This window comes from Ambystoma mexicanum, chromosome 5p (assembly GCF_040938575.1).
Source record: "Ambystoma mexicanum isolate Mex_15411 chromosome 5p, UKY_AmexF1_1, whole genome shotgun sequence".
Classification (NCBI taxonomy): domain Eukaryota; kingdom Metazoa; phylum Chordata; class Amphibia; order Caudata; family Ambystomatidae; genus Ambystoma; species Ambystoma mexicanum.
The window spans coordinates 946,677,705-946,701,929 of NC_090930.1; positions in this window are offsets into that span (position 1 = coordinate 946,677,705).

Genomic DNA, 24,225 nt, shown 5'->3' on the forward strand with positions numbered 1-24,225 from the left:
GGATTTTGCTGCTGCCTTTGATTTTTGTAGTTTTTCTAAACTGTCATCCGCCTTCTTACCAAACAAAGAATAGCCGTCAAAGGGCATGTTCAAAAGTCTGCTTTGCACATCTGGAGCAAAACCAGACTTTCGCAACGAAGCAAATCTCTGGGTTGTTGTACTTGCTGCCATGGCCCTGCTGATGCTGTCAGCAGAATCGATGCCAGTTTGAAGGGATTCGCACATAGCGTCTTTACCATCCTTGATGATGTTTAGCCGCTGATGAAGCACACTCCCAAAGTGTGTGGCTGAACCTTGCGAGCGTACAAGTAGCATTGATGGATTTCAACGCCATGCTACATGCAGAAAATACTTTTTTGGCCATAGAGTCATATCTCTTATCAACCCTGTCCTGTGGAACAGTAGGGTAAGCCGATTTACTACCTGATGAAGTAGCTGCCTGAACAACCAGACTCTCCGGAGTTGGGTGTTTGGATAAATATTCAGGGTCAGCCGAAGACACCCTATATTTAGCTGATAATTTTTTGTTCACCGCCGGGATTACCTCAGGTGTTTCCCAGTTTGCCAATATTCTCCTTTGTAATGCCGCATGAAATGGCACCACAGGATCCTCCTGTGGACCTTTGACCAAGATGTCTGTGAGGTTGTCTTGCTGAAAAGAGGGTGAGGGTGTGGACCACCCCATAAACTCTATTATCCTTGCCATCAAGGTTCTATAAGGGGTTTCAGCACTTTCCCCTGGGTCTGGTCTGGCAAATTCCACTTCTGGGGAAGTGTCCAACCCACTTGCTTCCTGTAGGGATTCTTGGAGGTCTTTCAACCTACCTTCCTCAGAGGTAAATTCCTCTGGTACAGGAGTTGCAGATCCCTGCAACTCAAAAGGTCTTTCCTGATCCGAATCCTCCCCTTCTTCATAAATAGATGATAAGACTCTGGAGTGATCAGGTCTAGAAAATGGTATAAATCCCATTTCCAGAGCAGAAGGGGCCAAATTCGTCATGATTGGCTGAGAAAACGTTGACGTTGTCGACGCAGACGTTAAAGGCTTCGAAGCCATCGAAAAAGCGTCGAGAAGGGTGGTAGAGGCCTCAATGAACTCAAGAGTATCGGAATTCTACTTGAGGTTGTCGACGACATTCTCGATATCGAGGCTCTGGGTATGGCCACTGGCTGTGAGGTGGCCGTGGGTTTGTCCTTTCTCAGCGTCGACGTCGGCGTCGAAAATGGCGTCGACTCGACTGACCTGTGCATCGAAGAACCCTTCGATAACGGCATTGAAGACGCCTATCTATGCGTCGAAGGGATCGTCGACGGAGGGTTTGTGATGCTCTCGAGTGGCCTCTTTCGCCGGGTGCTGCGACTCCGGCGTTTTGATTTTTCGGGTCTTTCACCCAGGGTATCACCCTGAGCAGTCTTCGAAGGGATCGAGGCCACTTTCTCGAAGACGCTCAGCATCTTGTTCCTGAATTCCTCCCACTCAGCCTGAGAGCTATGTTTTGTGGGGCAGGAGACCCTTTTTGGGGAAACGGAAGAAGAAGAAGAAGAGGAAGGGGATCTTCGACGTCTAATTTTTGAATGCTTAGATCTCGAAGAGTGATGGGAACTTCTTCAAGACCTAGAACGAGAATGTCTTTTGTGATGGCGAGGAGACGAATGTCTCGACTCCGCCGAGGAAACTTTCAAAGAAGTTTTAACTGGCTTACCTCTCTCGAGCTCCCCCTTACGCTCCTTCAAGGCTTTCGCCATCTTGGACATGCAGTCCTCGCACTCGAACAATGGTGCTCGATTCCCAGGCACCACAAACAGATCCTGTGAGGATCCATCAACGACATTTTCTTTCCACAGTCTCGACATTTTTTGAAGCCGGACCGTGGAGTTGTCGGTTCGGGTGAGGTAGCCATCGAGTACGAGTCAGTATTCACAAGGAATAATGAAGTATATCTGACTGAAGAACTGAGCAACGATATTCCGAGGCCCCACAAAGCGCAGAAAAATGGAACTGAGCAACGGACGCTGCGCGAGTCTATTTATACGCATGATGACGTCGGCACCGATACGGAGGCTGTCGAGGGACATCGGCTCGAGGGACGTCGACACGCAGCGCCCTCTACTGAAAAAAATTTCCGAGGCCAGCAAGCTGGGAGATGATCTATCAAAGATAAGGAATACGTTGGAGGACACAATCCCTTCAAAACTGTCAACTGGATAACGTTTAAAGGGTCATCTGAGAGAATATCCCTTTGCATATGTGGGATACACCAGCGTGCCTGGTGATTGACCGAACAGTGAGTTGCACCATTTGTTTCTCATCCTTTGGGCTGACATTCACATAGGCAATGTGAGGGCCATTCCAGGGACCCCCTCTTCATGTTTCTTAAACATTATGGAGAACTGGGTAACTACCAATGCTCTCCTTAGTCCGATCCAATTGGATTTTCAACCTACGCTAGGCACCATAGAGCAAGGGTTAAACATATACATGGTGATTGCACCCTCCTTGTTTATAATAAAGGAACCTGTTTATCTGTTGTTTATGGACCTAAGCACCGCCTTTGACGAAGTTAACCGAAATAAGCTATGGCAGGTGCTTAGGTCCTATAATTGTCCAGAGAATATCTTAGTTATACTCAAGGTCCTACACAATAGTACAGAGGCTTGTGTAAGATCTGGTACCGATGAACGATGAACATTGCACACCTTGGTTTGCTATTTGTTCAGGGGTGAGACAAGGGTGTGTTTGCTCCATTGTTCTTTTCTTTATATATTAATAGACTCCAAAAGGAACTGCTAGATTGTAACACTGACGTCCCTCCCATATGTTGGATGTCGATTCCAGCATTGGTTTATGCTGATGATTCAGTACTTATCACCCGTACCCACAGAGCCTTGCGACCCTGATCAATAAGTATACATAATTCATGAATGGTGTAGAGGTTAATTCAATCAAATCGCGGTCATGATTTGCTGACAAGGCAAAAGGAAGGGTGAAACCCCCACTATGTGGTGCAATGTGAATCCAATTCCATGAGTAGATTATTTTGACTACCTGGAAATCCGATTCACGACGGATTCTCATATCGCAAAACAAGTGTCGCGAATGGGACAGTCCATAGGTGGCATTTTTCGATTTATTAAGCAACATAAACAGCAACCGTTTAATATTATAAAGACAATCTATACAGCATGCACACTTGGGGCAGTGAAATATGGTGCACCATTATGGGGATTCTCAGACTGCTCAGCCATTCAGAAGAAAATAGCTTCTTGAAGAATCTGATGGCACTCCTTCGTTCCGCCCCTAGTTTTGCAATACATAATGAGGTAGGGCTTAGTTTTATCCAGGATGAGCTAACTCTAGAACCCATTATATTATGATCAGGATATGGTCAAATTACAATGCATTATTAACTCAAAATATCCTCACAGCTCTTCTTGGTAAGAAGAGGGCGGAGAGCATTAAATGGATCACACATATAAAACATATGATAGAGTCAATGCAATTTCTCACTTGAACGTTCTGACCGTACTTAATCCTACAGTGAATAGTGATCTTAAAAAGAGATTGAAATCTATGGAGATGGACCTGAGGGAGACCTGTGAGATTGCAAAACCTGAAAACGGGAGATTTATGATTTTAGCTATTTGGTCTGGAGTCATTTTAAAGCCCAAAGAAGCCCCATAACTAGAGCCCGTTTAAAATGTGTACTTTTATGTGAACTTCCATCTAAAAGACGAGGGCAAGAATTCAAGGCAAGATGCCCTATGTGCCAAGCTGAAGTGGAGGACATGTCACATGTCTTGGTTTTTTGCCCTGCGTATGCGCCTCGGAGAAAGAGGCTATTAATGCCTCTATTTAAAGATAACAGATTCATTCAATATCGTCCGGTACTTTACTTTCAACTGAATGTGGAAGCCCCCTTAATGGCTTACACACTGTCTATTTACATACGCAGAGCCTGGAAACTATGAGAAAATAAACAAAGGGGTGCCGCCCAAGTCTGATGACGGGGCTCTTGGGTTTAGGCTGATATTGCAGCCGTATTCTCTCCTTTTGATGCAGATGCACTTCATGTCTAGCCAAATACTAGCACATTGTTGTTGGCTTGCATGTTCTTTTGTGATTATTTGCACATAGTTTATACATTCTTAATTAGTGTTACACTGTAAGTGTCGTTCTACGGTTAATGTACGCTATATTATTGTTAGGAACTATTGCACTCTAGTCACTTTAAGTCTGGGTTGGTATCCATCCTAGCCAGGTAGCACCACAATGATGGCCATGGACGGGAAGGATACATTGGTATGTGGATACATTTATATCGACTTCCTGTTATGAAATTAGAAATCGTGCTTGTACTTACTCATTTTTGTGACTGTTGTATGCTTTTAGTTTTTAAGGCAAATATGCTAACCATTTTGAATAGAGTGTACATGTTTGTATAGATTGCGGTTGCTACGGCTTTTTTGGATACCTTTATCAGAAATAAAATAATCTGACTGCCTGACATTAATGCATGTGTTTGGTTAATCAGTCTTTTTTCTGGCAGTGCTGGTGTCCAAAAAGCCTGTGTTGTTACTGCTCGCTTCAGCTCAGGGTGTAAAAGGTTGGCACAGTTCAGTTGATGTTGCATGAGTTTGCTCAGAGTTTCTTTGACAGATGGTCAATCTTTAGTAGGTTCGTTATGCATTCTTGTTTCCTTTCTGGCATGAATATGTTTAATGATGGGGATTGTTCGGAAACACGAAATGTTAAAAGTGGATGTTGGAAATTATATTATGACTGATGTCATGATATGATTGGATTTATAAGAAATCTTTACATTATCATTCTTGAAAAACAGCCATTGGAGGTTGTTGAACCTCTTGCAGGAATACACAGCACAGCAAGGAGAGCCATTAAGTGCGGTGGATGCTGTTTTCTTCTTTTTTGCCTTGAATAATTAGCCAGATAATGGATGGGTTTAGTCCCTACACACAATTTGGACAAACTACCCACTTTCGATGGAGAGTGGGCGTTTATTTTGCAATACTTTGCTATGCCATTGTAGTAGACATGAGCATAAGGGTTGTTCTACCCTGTGTATTGTGAAGGTGTGGAGCTTTATTCAAACCATAGAAAGGGGCACGAAGGGTCGAAGCTATCAGCCCAAGGAAAGGCAGGTAAACACAATGGGGGAATTATAATGCCTGGAGTCGTTTTATAGGCACTATGGGCCTGATCACGACTTTGGCGGTAACCCTTAAATCCGGCGGTAGCGCTAATACCACCGGATTTAAGGGTCCGCCAAATCAGGACTTCGGCAGATTTCGCCCCAGCTCTTAGCTGGGGGAAATCTGCCGAAAATTCGCACTATTACCGCCGGTGGGAAATCCGCCGGTGGTAAGAGCGCAAATTTTCCCCATTGAGCCCAATGAGGAATGGGGCATTCCCAATTGGGCTCAATGGGGAATGGGGAATTACATTACCACCAAACTCGTGATCTGGCGCTATTAGCGCCGAGGAGTTCGGCGGTAGGGCTAATACCGCCGGTGGTAATACCGCCGGCGTTACCGCCAAAGTCGTGATCAGGCCCTATGTATCCACGAGGATACAATCAGAGCAACTGTGACAGTTTAACCCAAATAAACTCTATTCTCCTGTATTAGCAGACGGTTTATGTCAACTCTATCAAAATAATGTGTAATACCTACTATAACTATGATGCTGTTTATAATTGTGTAGATTAATTCAATGCACCCTCATTTTACACAGCTTGCAAACTGCATGCAGGGGACCTCCAACGTTAGCTGTTGGGACCCATGCAGGCAGTTTTTTACGAGTGGGCAAAAGGAAAGAGTAAAAGCGAGGCATTTTTCTACTCTGTCTCATGATAAAGTAAACACTGCCTGCGAATAAGCTTTGTAGATGGTGTTTACTAATGGATTTCTGTGGAATCCACCTGGTTTTGACCAAGTGGAAAACCGAGGCGGATTCCTTAGGAATCTATTTGTTGTATCCCTGTATGCATATCTCATGCAGGCATACATACAAGACACAGTGATGAGATGGAGCAGTTCAGCACGGCAGAGTCTCACCTCCTCTCCGTGCCCCTCTTCGACCTCATCACAGCGTCAAAGTGGGGTGGCATGTTAAATGGAGGCAGAAAAGTATTACAGCCTCACTTTTCCTCCTTCATTTAACAGTGCTCCCCAGTTTAAAAAGAGGCAGTATGCCACCTAAATTCTTGTCTGTTTTTCTGAACTTCAGTGCAGTTATTAGTTTCTCTGATTCTCTCAGCAATGTTATGGTGAAGGCACTAGAAGAGGGAATGCACTAGCTTTAGTTTTTCATAAAAGGACATATATAATATATACGTTCAGTTCGCTTGTACTGAGTTAGCCAAGGGTTGAATAGAATGTTGATCCAGAAGGAAACGACGAGTTGATACATTCATTAGGCAAATTACGAGTTGGCCAGTCTGGAAATAACGTGCCAGTAACAACGTATACCGGCACCTTTCCGGACCGGCCAACTCCAAGTCTGATGGTAGGAGCTATGATCTGCCGGCAGGTCTGACCTGCCGGTAGATCAGACGGTATTACCCAAATTGTTCGAACACAATTGTTCGAATTACCTAATTGACCGAAAGTCGAGGGTCCGAATTGACCTTTGCACAATTGACCGCATATATATATATATATATATATATATATATAGGTTTGGTTATATATATATATATATATATGTGTATATATATATATATATGTATTTATATATATAATGGGGGGTTGCGGGGGGTTTCCCCCCCGCATATATGTAACAATTGACCTTCACAATTCAGTCAATTGTGCAAAGGTCAATTGTAATTCGAACAATTGTAGTTCGACCAATTCGTATACAACCGATCAGACCCCTACCAGTAGATACATGCTTGAATCACTGGCACCGATACTAGCGGTGCTGGTGATTCGGGCAACCCATTCCCATGGAATACTATGGGACTCCATGGAATGTGAAGTTACCAGCATCTCCGCCAGGATATCGAGCAGCGGAGACAGTAGAGTAGTTCCCCGGTATCCCACCGGAATTACCAGTGGGATACCTGGGAACTCATAATGATCCCCGTAGTCATTTATTTTGCATATTTGCGAGCTTTCGTGGAATGTCTCCACTTCCTCGGGCAGAGATTCATTGATTCCTGCCCCACTTAACAGAGTATACAATTTAGACCTTGAAGGTCGAATGTATGGGAAGGGGGGGTTCAACATCAAATACATGCCTCTCCGAGCAAAACTAAAAGTCAGATACAGACGAGCACAGAGAACTGAGTATCCGAGGAGGGGCCATGTAAGCTGTAATGCTGTGATATTTTTCAAATGTTTCATCCATCTCTGCCTGAGGAAGTGGAGACATTCCACGAAAGCTCGCAAATTTGCAAAATAAATTACTTTGTTAGTCTAATTAAGGTATCGACTTGTTGTTTTCTTCCGGATCAACATTTTATGTCCACCCTCTAATATCCAATAAATGACGATTTTGTGTAACATTTTTATGTAACAATGTTTGTAACCCTTGAAATTGGGGGTCATCATATGTCCTACAGACATGGTTCTGGTGTCATTTGGTTCCACATTTAGCCCACTTTAATGGTACACTGTCCAAATCTGCAATTCCTAATGCATATGAAGTTTATTTACTGATGAAGTTGTGTATAAGTGAGGATTTATTTGGTAATGTTTGGTAATGTTATTTTGTAATGCTTTCATTGGGGTCATTGTATATCATACAGTCATGGGTCTGGTGTCATTGGGCCTCATTATACGGACGGCGGTAAGGGTTAACGGTCACCGTTAATGGCAACGGTGACCGTTAACCCTTACCGCCGTACTACGAGGTCCCTTAGCGGGTTGGAGTTTTAACGCCTGCTTTTCGCAGGCGTTAAATACCAACCCGCTAAGGGACCTCGGAGCTAATTACGGCACCGCAAAATTGCGGTGCCGTAATTAGCGCCTTCCCCAGTCCCATAGAGCCCTATGGGGCAGAAATGGGAATGGGGAAGGGCAATGGCGGAAAGGGGATTTACCGCCCCTCCAACCTTGGAATGGGGCAGTAAATCCCCTTTCCGCCAAGGCGGTGCCGGTATTTTACCGGCATGGTCCAGGGTGCTAATAGCACCCTGGACCACCGCCTTCCGTGTAATGAGGCCCATTCCGTTCCACATTTCGCCCACTTCAATGGTATTCTGTCCAAACTGCAATTCCTAAGCCGTTTGAAGTCCATTCACTGGAGTTCATTCACTGATGATGTTGTGTATAAGTGACGATTTTGTGTAACGTTTCATGTGAGCTGGTGGCATTCACACACATGCATCCAAATTTGATGGTAGACTGTCCAAATCTACAATTCCCAAGGCGTTTGAAGTTTATTAACTGACATCATCTGATGAAGTTGTGTGATGAACTTTTGTGATTGATAAGTGACAGTACCATAACACTTTGAATTGGGGTCATTGTATGCCCTAAAGATATGGATCTGCTGTCATTCTGTCCCACATTCCTCCAACTTTGCTGGTATACTGTCCAACTTTCCAATTCTCCAAATGAGAGTGTCTGAACGAAGCAAGCCTTTGTTGGTGGAGTATCCCTACAAGCGACCAAGCTGCAGAGTTCAACGTGCAGCAGTCACCAGGGGGGCAGAGGGTGTGAGTGAAGGAAGCCTCTCGGGGGGTTGGGTGCCAAAGGTGCCAGGGGGTGGAGCCCCCTATTAAATATATAATATACCAAATGCGTTATGAATATTGCAAGTCACCAAGGAGTTTTGTGATCAAATAGAACAAGGATGTCATGTTGAGTTACTTGCTCCAGGTACACACCAGGAGGATTCCTGGTCGCTTTTCCTCAAACAATGACAGACACCACACCAGAGATGGAGGTGATCAGTGTTTCCGCTGACAGACCTCCGGTCTGGGCCATGGTCACAGTAAAATGTGTGGATGGTCCCTGGCAATATATGTCCCAAGGTCAGGCATAAGTGTCTGACCTAAAGTGAACAGGAATTTGCACATCCTGGTGAACAATTTTCTGTGCTCACATTTTCAATCTCTGTGCCAGAGCTTTAACTAAGTTTAAAACACTTTTTTAATCTCCCACACCAATCCTTCTTCAAGGGTCAGGTGGGATATTTAAATAGTGACAACTGTTATCTTGCTAGAATTACCCATCTGCTAGAGGTGCCACTTGTCATAGTTTAAAAAATCTTTTAGTCTCAGCATCACTTTATACCCGCATTGTATCACCAATGGAACTGTAATCATGACCTATGACTTCCATGCCTATGTATTAATCTTAGAGACTGTCCAAAAGGCATGGTGCACATTCTCTGCAATTAGGTCTCTAAGCCAAATTTGACAAAAAGCCAGGAAATGATTATCACTTAGGGATTTCTTTGGCTCAGATAACACTTGCATAATTACATTATTAAATGACAAATTGATCAGTAAAAGGCTTTCTGAATGCAGGCGTGAGATCCCATAATTATACAAATGAGTGCAAAAGCTCTGCAAAGCATGGTTACGATATTCAATTTGGTACAAGTCACCAATACAAATATTGCAAATGACCATCGTTTAAGAGGAGATTTGTTATTCCACGGAAACAAGTTACAGGAAACACATTTTAAATGCACTTGAGACCAAGCTAGATCTTTAAGCAGGAATACTAAATCACTAATAATACATATGTGATAAACCCAGCCAATCAGCGAATGTTTCAACCTTCCTACCTACCAGTATAAGAAATAGTACAATATCATAAAGGAAGGAAATGATATTAGTCACTCGAGTAGCACTGGTTTCAATAAACTGAGTCTGTCCTGAAGTAATAGACCTTCTCACTAATCGTCTTAGTACAAAAATATAACACTTTGTTATGCAAACTAATAAAACATAATCTTCCTTATTAAAATCTAATAACACAAATGCATTCTTAAATGCACACATAAACTCGTATTTCATAGAAAACACAGATACAAATTAGCCCAAGATCATCAATTACATCCACCAAAGATTTCTGGACCATGGGTGTAAACTCCTTTTAATAATCCCCACCAAGCCCTACGTGTATATGTTTCTGTCCCTCAGCTTTACTAAACTGGACAGACCTCAGGGGAAATATATATCTACAAGATTTGTACAGATCTTGTTGTTGCGTAGAAGATTTCAACATGTGCTCTGTAAACCTCTTCCAAACTCCTTCCAGAGTTATCTGTGGATGTAAAAAGTGACATCCTTAATCTCTTTTAAATCTTATTAAATAACTTCAATAACACCCCTCAACTCTTACTTCATGGCATTTAATCAGTGTACCTGGATACATTTCACTTGGACACCACAGACTTAGGATGTTGAAATCACCACCAACCCTAGTTGATGTGGTGTAGATGGATGAATCATCCCAAAATCAATCTGTAAGGGAACCCAACAAGAACCCAGTTTTAGTATGATTAGTACTTCAGGGTTCTTAATTTGTTTGATGTATCTGTAGGCCAGCCCTATAGCTCACTTCTAATTATGTATAGCCACTATATAGCGTACTGCATACGCTCAAGAAATAGTCAGCCCAATGGGCTGCAATCATAACCTCCCAACTGCCAAATGTTGCCTATAGATGGAGACATCAACAAGAAGGATGGGAGGACAACAAAAAACCTCATCAGTATACTCAGTCATCCAAAAACTGTGGACAATAAGTATCAACTCGGCCAAACTATTCATAATCTGCAAGCAGCTGGCCAAACCTGCTGCAGCCTATACCTCTCTTGTTTCCTCCCAAGCCCTCTGTGCGGCTTTGGCTCCTCACTTCATCACTAAAACACAGGACATCCTGTCCACCCCCTCTTCCTCTTCCTCCTCCTCCTCCACTCCTGGCCCGCCTCTAGCCGTCTCTCCTCCTCCTTTCTCTTCCTTTCCCTTGTTCAACCCTGACGAAGTTTCTAGACAAGTTCGATCTATGAAAGTTTCATCAAAACAGGTTCTCCCCTGATCATCCAGAGCCATCAAGGACCACAACGACACCCTTGCTCCAGCCTTGGCCGATTTCTGTAATCACTCCTTTGCCACTGGAACCTTCCCTTCGACCCCCTTAAGCACTCCCTCGTGCAGCTCCTGCTAAAGAGGCCCTCTGCCGATCCTTCCTCTCTGGCTAACTATAGCCCGATCTCCACTACCCCTTTCCTGGGCAAACTCCTGGAAAAGCTGGCCATCTCCTGGCTTAATCTGCACACTAAATCTGTTCCTTGTCTCCACGACCAAAAGTCTGGCTTCAGAGCAGCCAGAAGCATGGAAACTGCTCTCCTGAACACCTGTGAAGATTTGATCTCAAACCTTGATGCTAACCTTCCTTCTGTTCTTATTCTTCTCGATCTTTCTTCTGCCTTTGATACGGTCAACCATGCCATCCTGCTCAATTGACTCTGTGATAACCTGGGTATTACTGATCAAGCCTTGGCATGGCTGACCTCCTTTCTCACTGACCGGACCTCCCAGGTCCAACTGGGGTATTTCCTCTCTTGTATCTCTCTCTCCACTTGTGGTGTTCCCCAGGGGTCTAACCTCTCTCCCTGGATGTTCAACCAATACCTAGCACCTCTTGCCCACCGCACTGCTTCCTTCTGCGCCAACTTTCATTGTTATGCGGATGACAAACAGATTTCCTTCAGGCTCCCCTCAGCAGCCTTGTCTCCTTTTCTCATTCCAGAGTGTCTGACCGCAATTCAAGAATGGTGTGCCACCAATGATCTCTGCCTTCATGACAGTAAGACTGATATCCTCCTCATCGGAACACCAGCTCCCTCTTTTCCTCTATCTCTCTGACCACCCACTCTGGGCACTCTTCCTTCTCCTACCTGTGTACCTGTGAGGCTGAGAACCTTGGGGTCATCTTCGACTCCACCCTCTCCTTCTCTCCTCACATCTTTGACATCTCCAAGAAGTCAAACTATCAACTGCACCTCGTCAGAGGTATTCTTCCTTTCCTCACTTTCCCCCAGAACCTCACTGTCTCCAGAGCTCTGGTCCTCTCTACGCTGGACTAGTGCAACAGCCTCTTTCTAAATCTTCCTGCCTCTACTCTTCAATCTTTTCAACTTATCCATAACAGGACTGCGAGAATTGTCCTTGGCCTCTAGCCCAGGGATTGTATCTCTCCAGCCCTGAAATCTCTTCATTGGCTCCCAATGGCGACAAGGATCAAGTTCAAGACCCTCTGCATCATCCACAAGGCATTCTGGGGCCTGGGACCGCACTACCTCCAACTCTCTCTTCCTAAACATCTCCCCTCTCGAGCTCTCCGCTCATCCACTTCCAACTCTCTGAGGGTCAGTCGCTTTTCCAAGCAGAGAGATGGGGCAGATCTCTATCCTCGGCTGGGGCCTCCCTCTGGAACAGTCTCCCTGCCTCTCTCAAACTTGAGCAGAACCATCTCCAGTTCCAGAAGCAACTCAAGACCTTCCTCTTCGCTTCCCCTTTCTCTCTTCCTCTCCCCTGCTGATTAATGACTGCTCCACGCACCTGCCACCTGGCTACCCTCTGAACTCAGGCCCAGGCTCCTGCATGTCCAGTTGCACCTCACACTGCCTCCCGGCTCTCCTAGCACTTGTGGTCTGTATCTGCAACCCTATGGCTCCCTCTCTCTGTACTTATGAGCCACCCGATGGCTGCACTTCTTGATTTACCTTCACTGTGCCACACCCTGGCTTCACTTTTGAGTTACCTGCACTTCTCCCTCCACCCCTCCTCAGCACTTCTCCCTTTCCTCTTCCCTGCTCTTGCAAAATCTGAATGACACAGGGCCTAGTAAGATCGTTGTTTTGTCCTCCCTATGTTTCCCCCTCCTTGTCTTGTCGCACCTAGAAACACTTGTGTACAGGAGCGTTATAAATGCCATATCATATCATATCATTTGACTACTTTCTATCAGCCCATACCCACTTCTCACTGCATTCAATGCCTGTGCGGCAATTTCTTGTGGCATCCAGTGCATGCCACCTCTAAAATGGCTGCCATTATATGCATTACGTGCTGTAACATCATGAGGTCATTGTGTAATAAGCACAATGACATCACGTAACCGTGCACAAAATTGAGCACTATTCAATATTATATGTTGCTGTAGATCTCCATGTAATGGAAGATCCCCCAGGCCAGGGTCGTGTTTGTGTTCCTGTAGCTGTATTTGGTGCATAAGACACCACTCTAGTTTACCCCCTGGTAAATACTACCTGCTTCTGCTATGACAATAACCATTCTGACTTATAGTCCAATGCTCAAAACTGTACCTTGTGATGACAGAGGGGACATTAATGTATATATGTGGTTCCTACCATATTCTTATGGTGATATGTAGTAGGGCAAGGCTTTAAATTCAACATATTAATGTTTAGGTGCACCCAATCATGAATGTTAGCACACTGCATTTTATGAAGACTGTTCCCTTCTGATTCTTAATCAAGAAATGAACAACCACATAGTCAGTCCTAGCTGACCCATTGTCAATGGTACACCCAATGGGGTTATGATAAAAATGTAATTATGATTAATGTTACACAAATGTACACACCCAAAGTCAACACTGTCCTCGCTATGGATGTAAATCATAATTATTCCTATATTGATGATTCTGCTGATGTGGGTCTTGACCCTGATTGAAATATGGACCCTGAGATCAAGGTATGGTCTCATACCTCAAACAGTACTCTTATAATGCTATTAATCTAGTACAGGACTACAATTTAAACATCACCATGATAACCTTGCCCCCTTCTCAAAATATAATCCATTTATGATAACCCCAATACATTTTCAAATAATTCAGAGTACATTCTGTACAGTTGGTTCCAATTCTATTGGATGACTGGGACTCCAACCCATCGGCATAGAAGCTGGCGCTTGCTAGAATAGACCGGGGGTGACATTATGCCATTCCCCAATTTCACTAAGCCCCAATATTTGGCTCATGGTTTGAAATTTCAATTTATGCCCTGTCACTTTTTTTCAAAATTACCCATTTAAGATCAGTGAAAGAGTGTCAAAATTGTATATAATATTTCACCATCAGAGCCTGTTCAATTCTGTTTTTGATACAGCTCCAATGCACGATGAGTCGAGTCTTACATTTTCTATTGGTCTTCCCAATGGATTGTTGGCCACAAAGGCAGGTAATGAAGTATGAAAATAAGTAAATTTTGTGTTAGAGACCAGTTATCCCCCATTCTCCTTTCTGGCCTATATCAACCGTCAATGTCTTAGTTGTGAAGGCACACATGACACAATTACCACAAGGCTGGTGAGCCACCACAGGGGGGAGTCCCAAAAGTGTACCCTGGTTGTTACCTATTTCTTTCTTTCTCGCAATGTCATTCCTGATAATCATGTTCTAAATATTGGTGCTTCTTTTAAAAGCAACAATCGGCTCTGGCATGATTTCTAACACTATTTCCTTCAGGGCTTTTTGAGGATCCTCCTTGATTTTGTATGAAAGATTGCGGAAAGTGTTCACAAACCCTAACGCATCTTCATGCTTGTCTCTGTGTCTATGTTCCAATAGTGCCTGCCTATGATTATTATAAGCGTGTTTGGCAGAGCTTTTCATTAATCGGGACGGGTAACGTCATGCACCTAGCTTGGAAATCAATTGTTTGCCTCACCTTGAAACGCCTCTTTGATACTACTATTGCTTTTGAGCCTCAAAAATTGGCCGAATGGAAGGTTACCTTTCACGTGTCTAGTGTAGTGGCTTCCATAGTGCAACAATGCATTTCTATCAGTCTGTTTGGTGTAAGGTTTGACCAACAGATTCCCCTCCTTGTGGAAGATTGTGATATCTATGTAATTCACCTCCTTGTCACTAATGGTAGCTGTAAATGTAAGATACCTTTTTTATATGTTCAACCACTGTACAAACTCCATGGCTGTGATTTCAACTTCAGCCTAAAGTATGAAGTTGTCATCCATGTATATCAGCCAACGAACCAAGTTGGTCTTGAATGGGTTCCGATCTGAATACACCACAGTGTCTTCAAACACATTCACATAAAGATTTGCTAAATTAGGGACAATAGCTGCCCCATTGCCATTCCTTCTGTTTGTACATAGAGTTAGCTGTTGAACTGAAAAAAGGTTGTTAGTGAGAGAGATATCTCAGTGCACCATTGAATAAATGTGTTATTAACCGGGTGATCATCAGATCTCCTTAGTAAGGTTTCTTTCACTACTGTCAAGGTAGCATGTTGGGGAATCTTCATGTATAGGGACTTGATGTCAAGACAGATTCATACATTTCCCCTCGGGTCAAACTCAAGGCCCTCAAGTTTATTCATGACATCAGTGGTGCCTGATAATAACTCCTCATTTCAATGACACACTTTCTTAGATAGAAATCCACAAATCTGGATAATGGTTCAAGTAGGGAATTTACTCTCGAAACAATGGGTCTTCCTGGAGGTTTCTCCAAGCTTTATGTATCTTGGGGAGGATATAAAATATGGGGATCCTGGCATTCTCCCTCATCAAAGTAGTAACGCTTCTTGTTTGCTTATTTGTTTAGATTACAGTGCTCTAATCACTTTAGTATTGATCATCCCCCTCAATAACTTACTAGGGTCCTCATCCAATTAACAGTAATTTATTTAATTGGATAACAGGTTGTTGCACTCCTGTATGAAATCCATCTTGTTCATGATAACAGTTGCACCTCCTTTGTCCACTTGGCGGATCACTATATCCGGGGGTTGGACCAACCTGGGGCTGGAACCAAATTGCGTATTGTAATCTTTTCACTCATGCTTACATTGGACTATCTGGGAATTCCCTTTGATTCTAAAATCTCTATCTCTTCTAGTACTTTCTTCTCAAATATGAGAGATTCTGGTGAATATGTATTGGTGGGGGGGACAAAACAAGGAGGAATTGTATAGGGCCCTGCAATTATTGGACTGAAAATCAGCTGTATAAAATTCTTTCAGATGTATCTTCTGCATGAATTTCTGGAATTCTATCCTGAATTCAAATGGATTATGATGTTTCGAAATCACATAGTTAAGGCCTGCTTTCTCTCTCTCCCTCCCCTGCTGACCTACCTGACCTACCTGTCTGCTGTACCGACTGGTTGCTTGGCTACCCTTAGAGTCTCACTGAGTCGAGACTCTTTCTTGATCAGTCACCCTCGCACTGCCTCTGGTCCTACCATGCACGTAGGGGCTGTAACTGTAACCCTACAGTCCCTTGTTCTCCTTGCACTACCAAGAGCTGTGCTGCCCTGACAGCACTTACTCAGAGCATTGCTGCCCTGTTTTTCCCCTCCCCTCTCCCATGCACTTCCCCTGTCGCTTTCCCCTTGCGCTTCTCGTTATCGCATTTGCACGATCTGAATGACACAAGGCCTAGTAAGATCGTTTGTCTTGTCCTCCCTCTATCTTCCATCCCTTGTCTTGTTGTGCCTAGAAACACTTGTGTGCAGTTGTGTTATAAATTACTTATATCATATCATTTGATCACAGATGCACAGAAAAATATACAATGCTGCAGTAAGAAACGGCTGACTGGCAGCACCCAAATGGCAGTCTAGCCAGGTAATTCACTTAGCAGGATTGCTTTATTATAAATGCCCCATTAAAAAAAGTCATACCAAACTGAGGAATGACTAGACTGGCTGCACCAAAATGCCTCTCTAGCCACTAATACCACATATCTTGGCTGCTTAGCCTGGACATGGACAGCCATTATAATTTTTTGTATAATCCTGCACCCCCCACACATCCCCTCTCCCTCCCACCCCAACCTCCAAAATCAGCTCCTTGGCCCAGAATTACCTCCACGTCCCTATTCCTTGCCCCAGAGCTTACGGTTGAGGCTCCTTGCCTCATAGGTAAGTACTGGGATGAGGAAGAGTGGGACTAGGAGTAATGAAGATTACAGGTAGCTAAATCAAGCATTACTTCCATGTACCTCTACCTCATCCCAGTACTTGTGTATGAGGCAGAGTGCCTTATACACAAGTACTGTCTCATACACACTGGGACGAGGAAGAATAGGGGTAGGAGTAATGAAGATTACCAATAAGTAATCCAGGCATTAAACACAAGTATTGGTGCAACTCCATTGAGTTGACTGGGATTCGGCACACCCCTCCACCCCCCCCCCCTGAAATGTTGGGCTATGTTGACCAGACCTGGCTGACCTTCAGAGCAGTTGCCAGACAGAAAAGGACACAGATGTTAAACGGCACCTGGGTTTCTCTGTTAACAAGAACCCACCAATTACTAACATAAAGCAATTCACTGTTAGTACCTGCATTCAAATGCCAAATATTTTAGGCAATTGAAATTGTGATGTGGGTTTAATACTTGCATGACAGTGGAGTGATTGGAAGGGTAGAGAGGGAACAGGAGACCACTCATTCTCACAGCAGTCCATAAGTGGGTGCTTTAAACCTTAAAGGAGAGAGTTAACTGCTTGTAACATTGAAGCTGCACTAGAATAGTCTCATAAATATGCATAAAGAAATTAGATGATCCAAACAAATAAGTTTGCCCCTCCCCCACCGCCCATGAAGTTGGCACCCCTCCCAACATTTGAAGGGTTAGCCCCCGAAATGTAGGTTTTGTTGCGCCCCTGAACGCAAGCACACACACCATTCACCATATACACACACGCACACCCAGCCATCCATACATTTAAGTGTGCATTCTTTCACCATACTGGCACACCCAGGCAGCCATCCATACATTTAAGTGTGCACCCTTTCACCATACAGGCACACCCAGGCAGCCACCCATAAAATTACGTGTGCACCCTTTCACCATACAGGCACACACACCCAGGCACCCACCCATACATTTAAGTATGCACCCTTTCACTATACACTCACACAGGCAGCCACCTATACATTTAAGTGTTTCAACATACACTCACACACGCACACATCATGGGGTTGAGGGGAGCCCTAACACTTAAAAAAGATATTGGGCCTCATTCCAACTATGCCGGACTGTAAACAACGGTGCTGGTAAGCTCACCGGCACTGTTGTTTCTGGGCCGGCATATTACAGCTCTGCGGGCGGTTGCCGTCCTGCCCGGCAGGTCAGACCTGCCGGGCAGAACGGCACCCACCCGCATAGTTTTCACAGAAGCACCGGCACCGTTATTAACGGTGCCGGTGCTTCTATGGTCCCCATTCCCATAGAGTCCGATAGGACTTTATGGAAATGGGGACTTACCATTTGCCGGCGCCTGACTTCCCAGACCGCCGGGGTTGTAATCCCCCGGTGTTACCGGGAAGTCGGGTGCCGGTAAGTCATTACGGGTCTGGCGGGAACCTGCTGGTAGCAATGGCACGGTTGCCGCCAAACCCGTAATGAGGCCCATCGTTTCTTTTTGAAGTCACTCTGACTTCATAAAGAAATTATTTCTGTTGCAGAAATAACTTCTTTATAAATGCAGAGGGAATTCAAAAAGAAAAAAATATATATTTTTTTTCTACAAGTGGGGGCCCCTCCCAGTACATGTGCTGGCGGGGCCCCCCACACCGCGGGGGCTGAGGGGGCCCCTGTTACGCCAGTGTCAGGAGGCAGAGGGGAGAAGGAAAGAGTAAAAGGGAGACAAACTTGCTTTTACTCCTTCATTGTTTCAGTCCTTCATGAAAAAGTAAACGCCACCTGCCAATATGGGCTATGTTGATGAAAATAAACAGAAATAAATGAAGAATGGGAACACATATTTAACATAGTGCTTCCATTATTATACAAATGTATTTTCGAGTTTGGAACATGATTTATTAATTAAAACAATTCAGCTTTATACTTGGCTTCAGGTGAATATTAATTAAGCAATTCGGTGACTGCTCTGCAGGGTATCCATGAGCTACCTTTTTACAAAATCACTGCCAAATTTGCCAGCAATTGGGTAGGTTATGCTATGTTGACTTATACTGCACACCTCTACCACCCAGGGGCAGTCTCCAGGCGTTCACGTGGCTCTGCAAAAAAGAGGACAGGGTTGGTTAGTGAGGGTAGAGGGATAGGATAGGTCCAGAACCAGGAGAAACTTGCGTCTGTGTGTGTTGGGTTGCAGGTGGGTTGATTGCGTGCACTGGCTTGTGTACACGCAAGTGTTAGGCTCAGTGCGGGTTGTATGTTGTTATGCTGGGTGTGTGTGTGTGTTTTTTATGTGTACATTGGCTGGTATTTAAGGTTGTGGTTATGCCTGGAAGTGGTTTGTATCTGAAATGTCTCTTCCTTCAGTAGTAGTGTAAGCAGGGCCGTCTTTAGGGCACGTCGTCTGGGCGAGGCCCAGCGCACCATTAGTCACCAGCCACTCCAGCTCGAAAGAGTCTTTCAAGGTCTCCGTGGTGGGGGAAGGTGCAGCAGGCGTCCTATTGAAATTAAGTGCGCCCTGCTGTTGTGCTGGCGCCAGGCTTATAGGGGCACATTTAACAATAATAATGTGCTGATACTTTAATATCAGCACCCTATTGAGGTGATTGCCTCCCCGCTGCGGTGCTGGAGCGGGCGGTTTTCATTAGAAGAGGGTGCGGATGCTTTTTCATCGGCACCCTATTCCAGTGATGAACTCCATGCTCCTGGCGTGGAAGCGGGGATTGAAAAAAATGTTGGCGTCCCCTCAACCACCTGGCATTGACCAGGGGGGTGCAGAGGAGTAATGCAGGGGGGCCCACATTTTCCTTTCACTGCCCGGGGCGCTGTCAGCACTGAGTGGATGGGTTGGACTATACTAATTTCTGGAAGGCTGAGGTCAATGTCAGCTTCTCAGCTTTCGTCATAGGTGGCTGCCACCAGGCGCCCCTGGCGCTGAGTCATCTGACGCACATCCTTACTTTCTGTAAGAGCACCACATTCGGAGATTTGTTCTCCCGACATAAAACAACAATTATTCGCTCCTTCGCAGAACACATACGGCGCAGAACAATTAACAGATGACACATTTAAATAGATGCGTATTACAACATGACAATTGATTGATAGCTTTATATTAAAATTAAAAAAAGATTTCGGAACGAAATCTTACTTTGCGGTGAACACAGTGTAATATGTGCATAACGTGGGTTTATAAAAAGGCAAATGCTAAGCTTTTTTGTAATGCCAGCTTGTGATAATGTGCAAAAAAGGGCGGTGATTTGAGGATTTTAATTCAGCACACCTAGTGACGCAGTTCATGTTCAAATCTCAGATCTTAGAATGGATGAACAGCGCAGGCTTTACATATATCAATGCTGCACACAAGCCGCCTTAATTGGATAAGACACGGCAAATAGGATCTGCAAATCCCAAGAACAAAGAAGGGCGAGATGTGCGACTGAACAGAGGCAGGGCGATTATGCTAATGCTCTCACAGTGGCGGCAAAGCGAAGTGGCTTGGCGGATTGGTCGAAATTCAAGGCACTGGTATGTGCTCGTCAAGGGTCAGGCCTTTAAGTGGGCCGGGGCTAGCTGCGGCCGAGCCCCGGCAGTCTACAGAAAGGGCTCCAGAGTCGGATGGCCAGCCCTGACTAGACACAGCTACGCTGACACCTCAGCCTGCACCCGTAGCGGCTGCACGGTTACACGAGCTGCCCGCAGGTGACAGCACTTCGAATTAGAAAAAAAGAAAAGGCACTGCCTTTTGTTTTTTCTAAACCGAAATACTGACACCTGAAAGCAGCAGGTGTAACAGTCCAGTGCAGGCTGCCTGATGTATATGTACTCATACAGGAGGAGGGCTGGAGGGCCAGGCTCTCCTTTTGTTTCCGAGTGAATAGTCATCGCCCATCATGAAGGCCAGAGACTTCATGCTGGGGGATGACTATTTACTCAGAAACAAAAGGGGAACTGGGCAGTCCAGCCCTCCTTCTGTTTCAGAGTACAGAGACATCAGCAGCAGGCAGACCTTTCATTCAAGGAGCCCGCGGTTAAAATGTTGCCTACCACACGGCTCCTTGAATGAGAGGGCTGCCTGCTGCATGCGAGCTGTGGCTCACTGGTGTCAAAACTTTTGTCCTATTCTTCATCAAAACATTGGTGCTCTTAGCCCCTTCTTTTGTTTAAAAGGAGGGGCTGGGCGCATCAAAGGTAATAATGCCAGTGTGGTCCAGCTCTACTTCTTTTACCAGACCCCCCCTCTTAGGCGAGAGGGGGCGCCTCTCATTGGGGGGCGTGGCCTAAGTACACCTGTATGCAGACCACACCCCCTAATGAGAGCCCCCTCGATTTCTAATCCCATTTAAAGCACTGTCAAGGGTTAACATCGGCCTCCATTAAATACATCCCATCTATTCCGGACCCATCAAATTAAGCAACATGTGAGGTTATGTCTTGCATCTTGCCAATGCCAATGGGTGCCAGTGCAACATCCTTTCACACACTCCAGCGAGAAGGTGGCTCTGATAGGTGCATTCAGTTTCATAAGTGTTTTACTTTTCTTAGTTGTTCAGAGGAATATATTCGCTGGTGACATGTTCCGCTTGCCACATGCAGGGATGGAATCATGGCCTTTCAACCTTCGTGGGGTGGGGGGTGCCCAGCAACTGCTCCCATATTGCCAGTCAGCAGTCTTAGAATATGGCAATAGCTTCCTTTCTATATTATTTTCGTTCTGTGGCTTTAAATGCGCACTGTGCATCGCTTGCGTCACGTTACAAGCTTCATTTGCTGGAGCCCTACAGGCCGTCACTGAAGTGAATCAAGGGCTCCAGCAGATGTTTGCTTTAAATGTGCACGTTAACAGCTACCGATTATCATGAGACGGCCATCCTGCAGGGAGCTGAAACTCTGAATTCCCACTGAAAAGCTATACGTTCTTCTTTGTCAGCAAGGGGCTGTTGTAAAGGATCCAGTGTTAAAAGACAACAAGATGATAATCAGTGGGCATTTAGTGTTTCAGATCCCTGTGATTGGCCGTCTCGTGATAATTAGCGGTAATGAACCCCCAGCTGAATTTGTCTCCAGAGGTGCCCCAAACTATTTTGTGCTCTCAGCAAAGGTGCCCCCAGCCATCATGTTGAAATGGGCCCTCGCACTTCTACAGCCGGGCCTGGCCACGTGCGTTTCTTTTCTTTGCATTTTTTAAATGTTGTTAATGTGGACCCAAGAAGACAGTTAAACAAATAAAATCACAGGTAATGCGAAGAGTTTCTTGGCTGTAATTTACAGCTACACTCTGGGCCTGATGATTAAAAGTTTGACAGGAGTGGCAAAGCACCCAGAATGTTTGATTTATCAGTCAAACTACGAGATTTTCTTAAGCGCGGGTCCAGGACCCGACTCGACCTGCGTTGTCTTGCTTCCAAGAGAAGCGCTTTGCTCCTGAGTGGTATTTATAGACTGCTTTTGTGTGGCAGTAATTGCCACCACAGAAAAGCAAAAGCTTTACAGCATGCTGTAATTACCATATGCGGTAATCTCCACATGCCGTCATAAAAATAAAAATAAAACAATATGGGGAATAATTTAAAGGGTCTGCATTACTTGAAATCATGTGGACCTTTAAAGTTAATGCATGCTTACTGCATGTGGTAACGGTATTACTGTTTGGTGGTATTTTCAGAGGAAATGCCATCAAACTCTTAATTACACACAGTCTAATTCCTCTGTGTAGTTCAATATCACTGGCAAATAAAATTACACAGAAATTCAATTTAACACAACATTCTAAATACGCGCCACCCATGGTACTTAAGCCTCCTAAATGCGTTTTTCAGAATCTCAACGGGGCATAACACTATCTGTAAGGAAACCTATACTCAACATCCTGGCACCTGACACATGTAGGTGAGGGACATTAAGGTGAGAATTTATTTCAACGAAACCCCTGAAATTTTGCTAACGCCACCTTTGCACCCCCTGTTGCGCAGCATATGACCACAACAATGACATCACAAATGACAACACGGATGACATCATCTATGCCATTTCCGATCACATCACTGGTGACAACACTAATAACATCATATATGACATCAATGATTATTTAACTAATGGCATCAGACATAAGAATACTCTAGGTATTTGCCCATATTTAGACCACTCTTACGTTTCTTCAGATGTGATTTTAGCATTTTAGAATAGTTTATAACAATGAGTGCATTGTTTAAAACAGTAAACAGCTCCACATGCATCATACCACTATTTGTGAAGCTTTCTTTTGCAGTACTTTGGTAAAAGATGATATCTGAATTACAAAGAGTACACAGTACACTGCTTAGAATCTTTCTGTTTGTGTCAAATATATCTAAGACATGTTCACTATAATATAATCTGTATATACATTTGGAAAAAAATGAGTAGAAATAAATTGAAAGAGACACATGTTGAACCCTAATAGTTTACTATGTTTTGAAATGAACATATTTAAATACTCAATTGCTTTATTGTAAGAAAAATGTATACACATATCATTTTCTAAATGACATACAAAGTGCTTTAAAACAAGAAACAACTATGTATTAGGATATATTTTAAGATTTCCATACATGGGTATTGAAAAATAAAGGGATTACTACTCCAAATGTATATATGTATAGAAAAGAAATTCAGTTTTAAATTCAATATTTGCTTGAAAACATGTACATAGATGTGTATTTCTTTCTGTGTCTTTTGTAAGTGACCAACATGTTACAATTTAAATAAAACACATATGTCCTCATTACAACACCAGCGCTAAACCATGTCGCTATGAGCACCATGGTTGGTGCCGGTGTTGTAACGGGTCCGCCATGGTTCAATGGGGAATTACCACCCCATTCCAAGGTTGGCAGGGCGGTAATTCCCCATTGAACCATGGCCCTTCCCCATTCCCATTTTCGCCCCATAGGGCTCAATGGGACTGGGGAAGGCGCTAAGTACGGTACCGCAAATTGCGGTACCGTACTTAGCACCAAGGTCCCTTTGCGGGTCCCTACTTTAACGGCTTGTCTAGACCAGCCGTTCAGGTCAGGTCCCGCGAAGGGACCTCGTAGTAAGGCGCTAAGTGTTTAACGGCGCCGCAGCCTTTTACGGCGCCGTTAAACACTTAGCGCCAGGGTCCTAATGAGGGACATACTGTACAAAGTAAAAGTAAACTTCAAATAGTACTACATTTTTTATTACATTGACTTGTGTGTATGTCATAGGTGATGTCATTAGTGATGTCACCAGTGAAGTCATCAGTGATGTAATTTGTGATGTCATAATTGTGTTCATAGGCTGTGCAACAGGGGTCG